At 39.8% G+C, this 12,107-nt stretch overlaps 1 protein-coding gene and 1 pseudogene across 1 annotated transcript in view; one reads left to right on the top strand and one right to left on the bottom strand.

Moving 5' to 3' along the window:
• Positions 1-12,107, bottom strand: part of GPC4 (glypican 4) — a 121,077-nt gene that overhangs the window by 89,057 nt on the left and 19,913 nt on the right. The gene's annotated exons all lie outside the window — the stretch shown is intronic.
• Positions 4,099-4,628, top strand: LOC117027192 (60S ribosomal protein L11-like; annotated as a pseudogene).

The raw sequence follows: 12,107 nt of genomic DNA, 5'->3' as shown, positions 1-12,107 counted from the left end.
ATCCTGAGGAAGAGGAGGATGTCCGCTGACAAATCTCAAACACCTGTTCTTTCCCCAAGCGAAAGCCATATTAGCAACAACTTTCTCCTCACAACATGAGAAACCCTGCAATGAGCTTCTGTTGTTGGCTGGAGGGGAGACTTGGCAAGGGGTTGTTGGAGCCTGTGGGGAGTTATTAGAAGTATAGCCTAAGAAAATGAGCACAACCCCTGGAGTCAGAAAGATCTGTGTTTGCCTCATACACTGCTGATGGAAATATAAAATGGTGCAGCCACTGTCAAAACAGTGTGGCAGTTCCTCAAGAAGTTAAACATAGAATTACCATATGACCCAGCTACTCCACTCCCAGATATATACTCTCAAGAAAATTGAAAAAGGTGTTCAGACAAAAACTTGAACATGAATGTTGATAGCAGTATTATTCACAAAAGCCAAAAGGCGGAAACAACCCATGTCCATTAAATGACGAATGGATTTTTTAAAAAAATGGTATGTCCATACCATGGAATATTATTCAGCCATGAAAAGAATAAAGTGCCAATAGATGCAACAGTGGGGACAAACCTTGGAAATACTATGTTAAGTGAAAGAAGTCAGACATGTATGATTCCATTTTGGTTTTTACTTATTTTTTCTTTTGTCAGTTTCAGTTGACACTCAATATTATTTTATGTTAGTTTCAGGTGTACAGCATGGTGGTTAGACATTTATATAATTTATGCAGTGATTCCCCCTGACTAGTCTAGTACGCATCTGGCACTATACATAGTTACAATATCACTGACTGCATTCCCTATGCTACACTTTACATCCCCATGACTATTTTGTATCTACCAATTTGTACTCCTTAATCCCTTCCCTTTTTTCACCCAGCCCCCCAACCCCCCTCCGATCTGGTAACCATCAGTTTGTTCTCTGTATCTATGAGTCCATTTCTTAACATCACTAATCATCAGAGAAATGCAAATTAAAACAATGAAACACCACCTCACACTTGTCAAAATGACCATCATCAACAAATCAAAAAGCAAGTGTTGGTGAGGATGTGGAGAAAGAGAACCCTTGTGTATTGTTGGTGAGTTTGAAAATTGGTGCAGCCACTACAGAAGACAGCTTGGAGGTTCCTCAAAAAATTAAAAACAGAATTGCCTATGACCCAACAATTCTACTTCTGGGTATTTATCCAAATAAATCCAAAACACTAAATTGAAAACATATATGCACCCTTATGTTCACTGCAGCACTATTTACAACAGACAAGATAGGGAAGCAACCCAAGTACCCATCAATAGACAATTGGATAAAGAAGAGGTGGTACATTTATACAATGGAGTATTACTTGGCCATAAAAAAGAATGAAATCTTACCATTTGTGACACCATGGATGGACCTAGAGGGTCCATGCTGAGTGAAATAAGTCAGTCTGAGAGACAAATACCATACGATCTCACCTATACATGGAATCTAAAGATCAAAACAAACAAAACAGTATGATTCTATTTATATGAAATATCCAATGGGCAAGATGCATAGGGACAGAAAGCAGATGAATGACTGCCAAGGGCTGGGGGTGGGGGTGGCGGGCAGGGTGAGATGAGGAGTAGTAGCTTAATGGGTGTAGGACTTTACTTTTGAGATGATGAAAAGGTTCTAGAATTAGAGTGCTGATGGTTGCCAATATTGTGAACGTACTAAATTTTAAAATGGTTAAAACGGTGAATTTTATGTGAAATTCACCTCAATTTAAAAATGAAACAAAAGTTTTCCATTTTTTTTTCTTGGTTCACATTGGCTGCTACTTGACCCTGTGCAAGTGACTCTGAGAAGTCTCAGTTCCCTTAAGTGGAAAATGGGGGAGGAGGGAGGAATTTTACAATGTTTTTACAAGGATTAAAGAAGATAACACATGAAAATCAGTGCTGTCACATAGGAAGTTCTCAAATAAGAGGCAATCGGTGAGCCAAGGATCGAAACCACTGCCCTCACTCTCTCTAAGCAAAGATACCAAACCCTATTCTCCACCTGAACCAGTGACATGACATTTCTGTAGACAACAGTAAATAATTTCCTAAATAGCAAATGATAACAGAGAAATCTGGGGCTCCATGAAAACTGGACTGCTTTGACCTGGAGATGGGGGAGTCCTAAATTTTCTTTACAAAACCTTTTTAAAATGTCAGACCTAACTCCAAAGACCCATTCCCAATCAAGCCCAGCAGCCCCATAAATTCAATGTAGCTCCAGGATGGTAAGAAATTTTAAGGCTAAGGATCTATCTCAGAAAAACCCAAAGCTTTCCAAGAATGCCAACACCGCTTTGAGTCCAAAGCACCTTTAGTGAGGGAGATTATAGGAAATGATACACATAGAGCAGAGCACTTATATTTTGTGAAGCATCCCTCCCTCCAAACTGAATATACAACATTTATTTCCTAGAACAGAAGGGAAGCATTTTGTTGTTGTTATAGCACTTGTTCATATATTTATATGGAATATGAAGGTCTATTTTTGAAAATAAATTCCTCTTTAAGGTGTTTTCTTTTTGAAATGAGTCTTTAACATGATTGAAAGTTTTCCCAGTAAGAGATGGATTTTGTAATCCATAAGGGGAAAAGTGCACAGAAGAGATGCAGACACAACTGAACACAGTCCTGTTAAGATCCACACCAGAGACTGGAAAGAAGACCTGCTTCCGATATGTTTTTAATTACTCTGTGAAGACAGCCCATTTGAGGGCTCAAACAGGCAGCCAGCCCTGGTTAGACTGACTGGCTTTGGGGACGCCTTCTCGCCACTCAGCCCTGGCCAATGCTTCATCCACACCAGCAATTCTGAGTAAGCAAGAGGTCTTCAACAAACCAGCGCTCCCCCCAGAATATAAAATCAGAAGTCAACTCTGTGCACGCTAACTGGCCTTCCCAAGCAGCACAAGAGGCCCCTGGAGGAGGGGTGCACTGGTGGTAAGAGCGTTGGTCAGTGGGCCCTCAATGGCAGCGCTCCTGAGTAGCACATACAAGCCATGTCACATGTAGGCAGGTACTACGAGGATAAGAGGAACCTAAGTTCAAGAATGCAACAATGTCAGTTGTAGTCGGCTATGTAACGGTTTTTTTGAAAAGATGAATTTGTTCCAATGCAATTGATATATTAGGAAACAATTCCAGTATAATGTCAATTTCACGTTTGCTTACTGGTGATTTTGTCTTCAAGAAACACTAGGTAAAAGCAGGAAAGTGCAATTAGCTGAAACAAACCATGTAGGAATACACAAAATGCACACACTCACACACACATTAAACATCCACAAGCTCCTTCACTTCACTGTTATGAGTCACAACCATTCATTTAGTATTAACAATTTTCCATCTGATTCTCAGATAACTTTCCACCACTTCTTTATAACTAATAAGCTGCAACCCTTCTGACCCCCATGTCCACAAGAAAACTTCAGGTGTTTTTAAAGGTAAAGTGCCGTATTTATTGTAGTATTTATGTATTCCTTAACCACTTTGCATGCACAAAACTGTTATTGTTTTGATTAAGTACCTTACTTTTTTAATATGCCACTGGCAAAGTTGTACCCTAACCCCAATTTTCCCATAGGGCCTGTGGTTTTACTTCATAACTTTGCATAGCACAGTGATTTTTAGGAATGAATCCATTTTGTAATAGAACTTACTATACTTTCCTGCAAGGTTTGTACATTCAATAGGTTAACTGGCAGGTACACACCTAGTGGATCACCAACTTTTTGACCTTTCACCAGTATCCTGTTAATAAAAAGCGAATCCTTCCACAAACCCAGGGGGGAACATATACCAGGCATGATCTGCCTTAAACCATGCATATCTAAGTGGAATATGTACCAAAATCAAAATGGCCAGCTGGTAGTTAGAAAAGACCAAAGTACATGTCATAGGATGGAAAAATGTTAATAAGACAACAAATAACCCGATGAAAAAATAGAGCAAAGACCTCAGCAGACATCTCACCAAAAAACATATACAGATGACAAATAGGCATATGAAAAAATGTTCCACATCATTATGTCACTGGGGAATTGCAAATTAAAGCAGTGAGCTCTTCCTGTTTCTCATCATGGCGCAGGATCAAGGCAAAAAGGAGAACCCCATGCTGGAGCTTCGCATCTGCAAGCTCTGCCTCAACATCTGTGTGGAGGAGAGACAGACTGATCCAGACAGCCAAGGTCCTAGAGCAGCTCACAGGCCAGATCCCTGTGTTCTCCAAAGCTAGATACACCATCAGATCCTTTGGCATCAGGAGAAATGAAAAGATTGCCGTCCACTGCACAGTCCGTGGGGCCAAGGCAGAAGAACTCTTGGACAAAGGTCTAAAGATGTGAGTACGAGTTACGAAACAATAAGTTCTCAGATACTAGAAACCTTGGTTTGGGGATCCAGGAACACACTGATCTGGGAATCAAATATGACCCAAGCATTGGTATCTATGGCCTGGAGTTCTGTGTGGTACTGGGTAGGCCAGGTTTCAGCATCACAGATAAAAAACGCAGGACAGGATACACTGGGCCCAAATACAGAATCAGCCAAGAGGAGGCCATGCTCTGGTTACAGCAGAAATATGATGGGATCATCCTTCCTGGCAAATAAACTCCCGTTTCTATCCAAAAGGCCAGTAAAATGTTTTTAGTGAAAATAAATAAATAAATATAAATAAATAAATAAATAAATAAATAAATAAGAAAACAGTGAGATACCAGTACACATCTACTTAAATGGCCAAAATCCAAAACACTGACATCACCAAATGCTGGTGAGAAAGTGAAACAAGATTTCTCATTCATTGTTGGTGGGAATGCAAAATGGCACAGCCACTTTGGGACAGGTTGGAAGTTTCTTACAAAACTAAACATACATGACTACCAAAACCTGGAAGTAGCCAATCTGTCCTTCAGTAGGTGAATGCATAAATAAACTGTGATACATCCAGACAACGGAATATTATTCAGTACTAAAAAAAAAAAAAAAAAGAAAAACAGAAAACTACCTATCAAGCCACAAAAAGACATGGAGGAAAGTTAAATGCATGAAAGCAGCCAAACTGATAAGGTTACATACTGTATGATTCCAATTATATCACATTCTGGAAAAGGCAAAACTACGGTGACAGTACAAAGATCAATGGTAGCCAGGGGTTAAGGGGAGGCATGAATAGGTGGAGCACAGAGGACATTTAGGGCAGTGAAACTACACTGTATGACACTATAATGGTGGGTACATGTCATTATATACCGGGGGTACCAAAAAATGTACACAAGTGGACACTTTGGTCAACATTGCTCAAGCAGCAGTTCACCATAATCAGAAGTGTCTGGACACTGATGGGAACCACTTTGAGCACCTCTTGTAATTGCAGAAGTGAAACGTGACTTGTATTCATCTTTTGTTATCGGTATACATTGAGTATTACAATTTTAATACAGTTTTTTCCTTTCCTAAAATGTGTATACATATTTTTGGCACCCTCTGTATATTTCTCCAAACCCACAGAATGTACAACACCAAGAGCGAACCATAATGTCAATGATGGACTTTGGGCCATAATGATGTGTCAATGGAGGTTCATCAACTATAACAAATGCACCCCTCCGGTGCAGGGCATTAGCAATGGGGAAGACTGTGCATTGGCGGGGGGTGGGGGAGAGCACTCCGTACTTAAATAAGTTAAAAAGCCTCTTCAAAAACATTTGGGTGGTGAACACGCAATGCAATATATAGATGATATCTGTGTTATACAATGTATAATACACTTGAAACCTGTAATTTTACTAGCCAATGTCACCCCAATAAATTAAATAAAAAAACACCAAAAAACATTTATGTCTATTATTGTGGCAATACAACATGAGAATTTTCTTCGCAGAACTAAAATGCAGAGAGAATTGCAGCTCTAATGTGTCCAAATGAACCCACTCCGCAGAGCAAATGGCCATGCACAAGGTAAAAATGTAAAAGGCCTAACTAATTGTGACACTTGACTCTTTTCTAATAAAAAGGAGTCATACAACCTTTTTTCCTGAAAGGAATAGTGCTATCAATTTTTTCAAAGTTAATACGTCTCAAGGATCTCTGCCAAACAAAGCCATGTTCTTCAGCTGAAGATGGGAGCGGGGACATACCGTGTTGTTAAATCTTCAGTGAATTCAAGTCATTTCTTTAAAAAAAAGAAAAAAAAAGTCTTTCTTTTCTGAGGATCTCAAAGTTCAAACTTTGAAAGAGGAAAGAGTGAAGAGAGGAGATGAGAGGAACTTTAGGATTGCTATAAATGTCTCAGTCTTCAGTTTGAAAGGTTACTTAGGGACGCACAATTACCTGAGTAGGAGTGAGACCCAAGCCAAAAGCAGACTCTGGGCATGGTCTTTGGCACATGTAAAGTGTTTCCGAAAGGCTTCAGACCTTGGGCTATCTAACTAACACGTACAAACAGACTCTCCAAGGTCCCAAGTCAGGCATCACTCCCCAAGGGTGTCAAAGGCCTTAAGAGTAACCAGAAGCCCTAAGAAACTACCAGCACAGATGTCAGATCTTACACACACTCACCAGTCATCCCCACACCCCTGCAAATCTCTTACTAGCCAGCATTCCCCTCAACCCACTCCCGACAAAACAAAGAATACCTGTGCTAGCTGTCAAACTGAACTCAGGTTGAAAGCTAATGCCCTCTCTCTTCAGTCTCCAACCCTGCTCGGAAGCGCTGCCCCTTCAGGATCCCCCTAAAAGCCCTTTTGGACTCCATGAGGTCTCAGACCAGGACCAGAGAACCCTAAGCCAGGACTCATAATAAATACACATCCGTTTGCATAAGAATATTTAAATGCATCTTAAAAACCATAATGGATGCCTGAAAGAGCCTGGTATTACCTCCTTACCATTTCCCTGCACCTTTCCTACTGATGGGTGAATAAACTAAATGTATTTATGGGCCACACAGCCTCTGCCTCACAGGAACATGTCCATTTTGACTTTGTAGTACAGCATTTAAGTTCAAGGACTCCGCATGTCTTGCAAATGGGGTGACCTGCAGTGACGTTTGCAAATCAATTTTTATGGGGTGGCAGGTCTGGGGAAAAAGAGCATAAAAATGTTCAATCAAGATGATCTTAGGAGAAATGTCAAACTCTACAGAATTAAGTTGTTAAACATCAAGATCAGTTCAAAGATTGGGCTCATTCATTTGATTTTTATTTTTACTTGCAAGTATTTAGAATCAGAACAGAAGTAATCATCTTAATAATGGTAATACCTCACGTTCATACGGTGCTTAAAGCATATTCACGTTATTTTATTCTGTCCTCATCATAAGCCCTGAAGGTATTAACCTATTTTATAGTTACAGAAACTGAGGCTCAGTTTCTGATCAGAAAAATGAAGATAAAATTCCTCTTCCGAGATGCTTGTGAAGTCAATACAAGATTCATTGAAATAAGTACATGAAGTACCTGGCCCTGAGTTTAACCCAAAACAGATACCCCAGTAGTAGTTAAAATGCAGACCACCTAACTTCTTTCTGCTGCCCCACATCTACATCCCGAAAAACAGGCAGACAAAAGTAATGTTTAATTTGTGGATGGATTATATATGTGTATGTACTATTAAGCTAATGCTAAAATTAAAGGCTATTCCTAAAAGAATGCCAGCTTGGCAGAGGGAGAGGACTGGGATTTCGGCTTCACTGAGGACACTGACACTTGTTCTTTGTGCATCAGCTTTCCTGTGTGGGCACCTTGCGGGCGGGGGTGGTGGGGAGGCTGTTAAATAACACGAAGGGCACTGAAGTCCATTTTACTTGGTTTTTTTCTGCATGTGTGTGTGTTGTTTTTTTTCTCTTAATCTAAGCAGTTCTTTCAGAGGATTCTACCAGGGACACAAATAGAATTGGAAAATATTTAAATGAAGAATACATATTTGCTTGTTTAAATTAAAATTACTTCTAGGCACATAATCAAGAAACTTTGTCTGGAAAGTAATTGGGCAAAAAAGAACAAGGGCTCTTAATTTTAACACGTAATGTTTCAGAGAGAATGAAAGGGACATGATTTTATTCCTTTTCAAAGAACAGCAATAAAGACCCTGATGATCCTGTATTACATACAATATGCAACTCTTAATGGCATTAATGGAAATGCGAGGCAGGTGCATATACTCAGAGTCTAAAACAACCTGAGAAGTGGCTATTAAGTCAGAAATCTGTCTATTCAGATCCCTTTGCCTCCCTTGTTTTAAGGACCGACTCAGTAACTAGCAGAGTTATTAAGGTATTAATAGTCCTAATTTACTCTGACACACTTGAAGTAAAAAGTACCTATTCTCTGAGTACAAAGGACTCCTCCCTTGCCGCTCCAGTTTCTAGTCTGCTCAGTTTGTTTTTGAGACTAGAGCTAATTTTATGCAGAATTAGATTTTAGAAAGAAATCACTCATATGTTAATCCACTCAGTGCTTCTGGACCCCAAGCTAATTCTCATGGCCATTAGAGACCCGATTCTGTCTTAATTAATACTTGAGGAGGCAGCAGCCAGAAACCCCATACCTCTCTCTGAGAATTCAATCAGGGAATTTCATGCAACCCGGAATGTTGGTGATCTCAGAACTTGGGGTCTGCAGTACACAGAGAAGGAATACCTGCACCACTGGTGGACAAGCCGTTTAAATCTGCTCGATGACTTAAGATCAGCTGTATCCTGAGAGGATCCCGTTTTTACACGTGTCCACTAAGTCTTACTTGGCCCTAACACATCAGCCTCAGTTCACAAGAGCACAATGGCTTTATGGACAAAGGCCTACAGTTATCCACGGAGTGGGTTGAAAGTCTCTCCTTTGGTCTCCCAGTATTTCCTGTTGTTGTAGAATCTTGCATGAAAGACAGCAGTGGGTTTCAATTATATGCTGCAAATAATTGTCCCGAAGCATTTTGTAGTGATACTAATTCCTTATTATTTATAGTTGTCTGCCAGAATGGAAACAAAGGAGAATTGGAAGCAATTCTGGTGAGCAAAGGTTAATATGTGAACATCAAATAAACAAACAAACAAACACACAAATAAATAAACAAGCACAGAAGACTAAATGATATTTCCACCTTGTTAGTGAATTATAATAGCTTATGGGTTTAAAATATTATTCTCAAATTCTTTCCTGAGAGGTTTAGGAATAATTACATAGCACTTAAAGGACAGGCATTGCCAGGTAAACCTAATAAGTCTATAATTTGTACTAGAGACAAGGTTTCCTGTTAGAGCTGGATTTAGTTTTATCATTGCACTTCAAAACGTTTGCTGATTATTAATCACATGGTATGCTGGACTTGTGAGGTTGCAGTCCTCGTCTTCTCAGCTCTAGTGCAGCACTGATACATAAAGACTCAAATGTTTGAACTGAGTTCCCCCAGTAGTTCTTTGGTTTCTAATTTTGAACATCCATTTATACTCAATGTAAATTATCTCCAGCTACATTATTTTCATGTTAGACTTAAGCTCATGAACTATATGATCAGAAAGCATGTCAACATCTTGGTGTGGTCTAAAAGCCTTATTTTTCCTGGGACAAGTATTCTGCTGGACTCTCCTAAAGCTGAGTAGATGGCATCCAATCTTTTCAATAGGTACACATATTTGTTGATAAAGACACTTTAACAACTCTGGGCATAACAAGATAGATGGCAGGCTGGAATGTGCATGTATCTGCACACTATCTGCACTTATTAGCACAAATGGGCAGAAGTCCTTACTTTTGAGATTTCATGGTGAAAAAAAGACCCTTCCTATACCTGGCAGTGACCAGTCTGAACCCTCTGTGTTTTCATTTTCAGTCCATTTGACATGGAGGGAAGAATGTGCTTCAAAGTGTAACATCCCCACTGTTGTTAGATCAAAGCGCTATGCCAAAGGCGATACTTTGGAAAGGGCTTTGAGAGTGTATGCCCTGCTTTTATCACGGGAAAGAAGTTGGGTGTTTTTTGAATCAAACTAATAAACATTTACTGAGACCCTGTATTGTGTGTAAGGCATGATGGGAGATTATAAAACTGAGCAAGACATGATACCTGACTTCAAGGAGCTTACAGCCCTGCAGAGGTAATGAAACCAAGACCCAATTTTAATATAAGGTGAGTATTACTTCCCTGAAGACTTGAGACTGTATCTGTCTTATTCATTTTTATGTCTCTAGTAACTGACACTTAGCAGAGCACATAGAAGATGTTTAATAAATGCTTACGGTATAAATAAACAATTCACTATTCTAATCTCCATATTCATTCATCCATTTGTATTCATAGTAATATGTTATGGGGGAGAAGGGGAGATGTCCAACCACAGGTGTTAAGAGAAAACAGACACAAAGTTCTATGAGAAACGAGCAGAATTTTTAATCAGCAGAAGCAGGGAGGGGCAAATTTAAGCAGTAAAAAGAACATGTGGCGGGGGGGGGGGTGGTTACAACAATCGGGGCTGTTGTTGGGGAATGAGTAGTCTGATTTGCCTATATATAGAAGGAGTACAGGGTGTGTGAAGAAGAGGACAGAAAGCTGGGAAGGTAGAAAGGTGTGTGTGGGGGGGGGGTATGGATAAAAGGTCTCTACCCAGATAACCGTGTGGTGTCCACAAAATACACATGTGGCCAGTGCTGCAAATTGAGGGTATATACTACTATTGGCTTGATGGTCAGAGACTACAGCTGACCCTTGAACAACAGTTTTGAACTGCGCAGGTACATCTATACGTGGATTTTTAAAAACAAATACTGTAAATGTATTCTCTCTTCCTTATGATTTTTAATAACATTTTCTTTTCTCTAGCTTACTTTATTTTATGAATACAGTATATAATGCATATAACACAAAAAATGTGTGTTGATCAGTGAAATCATATGGTTCTCTGCTTTTTCTGTCTGACTTATTTCGCTTAGCATTATACTCTCAAGATCCATCCATGTTGTCACAAATGTTCCTATATCAGCTTTTCTTACTGCCGAATAGCATTCCATTGTGTATATATATGTGGTATATAAACCAAAAACAACAAAAGAACAAGACAAACAAATGAGAAACAAGAACTCATAGATACAGACAATAGTTTAGTGGTTACCAGAGGGTAAGGGGGTTGGGGGGTGGGAGATGAGGGTAAGGGGGATCAAATATATGGTCATGGAAGGAGAACTGACTCCGGGTGGTGAACACACAATGGGATTTATAGATGATGTAATACAGAATTGTACACCTGAAATCTATGTAATTTTACTAACAATTGTCACCCCAATAAATTTAAAAAAATGTGTTGATCGACTATCTATGTTATCGGTAAGGCTTCCCGGTCAACAGTAGGCTATTAATAGTTAAGTTTTTGGGGAGTCAAAAGTTACACTTGGATTTGGCAGCACGGGGGTGGTTGGTACCCCCAACCCCCCGACCAGCGCATTGTTCAAGGGTCAACTATTCTGAACATAATGATCGATCCTTTGAATTATATTTCATGCAGGAGCAGTTTAAAGAAAATTTGGAATAAAGAAGCATATTTGGATGTTAATGCCTTATCATTTAACTTTCTGAAGGAAGAATAGCTTGGTTCAAATTCCCACTCTGGGAATATGCACTGAGACAATGGGGAGCAGGGTCTCCACAGCCTTTCAGAAGTTCATGTGCAACATTCCAGGCACCAGCCAGACAAGCAAACCATAAACACACACACACACTGGCTGAGGCAGTTTGCGCTTACCAGCATCCTACTTCAAACAGACAGGCAGACCCAATCCAGCTTGTTCTTTAGAATCCGAGTAACAAGGGTAACTCCAGCTTTCTCAAAAACCTCCTGAACCTAGCTTTTCATCTCAAACTGCTTTTTTGATCTCTAATGACACGAGGTCTCCTCTGACAAATGTCTAGCTATTTGGCTAGACACTGGGCTACACTGGCTGCCTCCGTGGGTCCCTCCCCAGTTTAAGCGCTTCCTTGCCTCCTCTCACCCACCTACTCTTCCTTCTTCATTAATTAGCACAGACAAGAAATGTGCTTATTAACTATACCGACGTCTAGCCTAAGCAAACGGGGATATAGTGACACATCGCCTATCTGGCA

Source organism: Rhinolophus ferrumequinum, chromosome X (genome assembly GCF_004115265.2).
Source record: "Rhinolophus ferrumequinum isolate MPI-CBG mRhiFer1 chromosome X, mRhiFer1_v1.p, whole genome shotgun sequence".
NCBI lineage: Eukaryota > Metazoa > Chordata > Mammalia > Chiroptera > Rhinolophidae > Rhinolophus > Rhinolophus ferrumequinum.
Note: the sequence above shows the minus strand (reverse complement) of the source record. Positions and strands in the feature narration are given on the sequence as shown.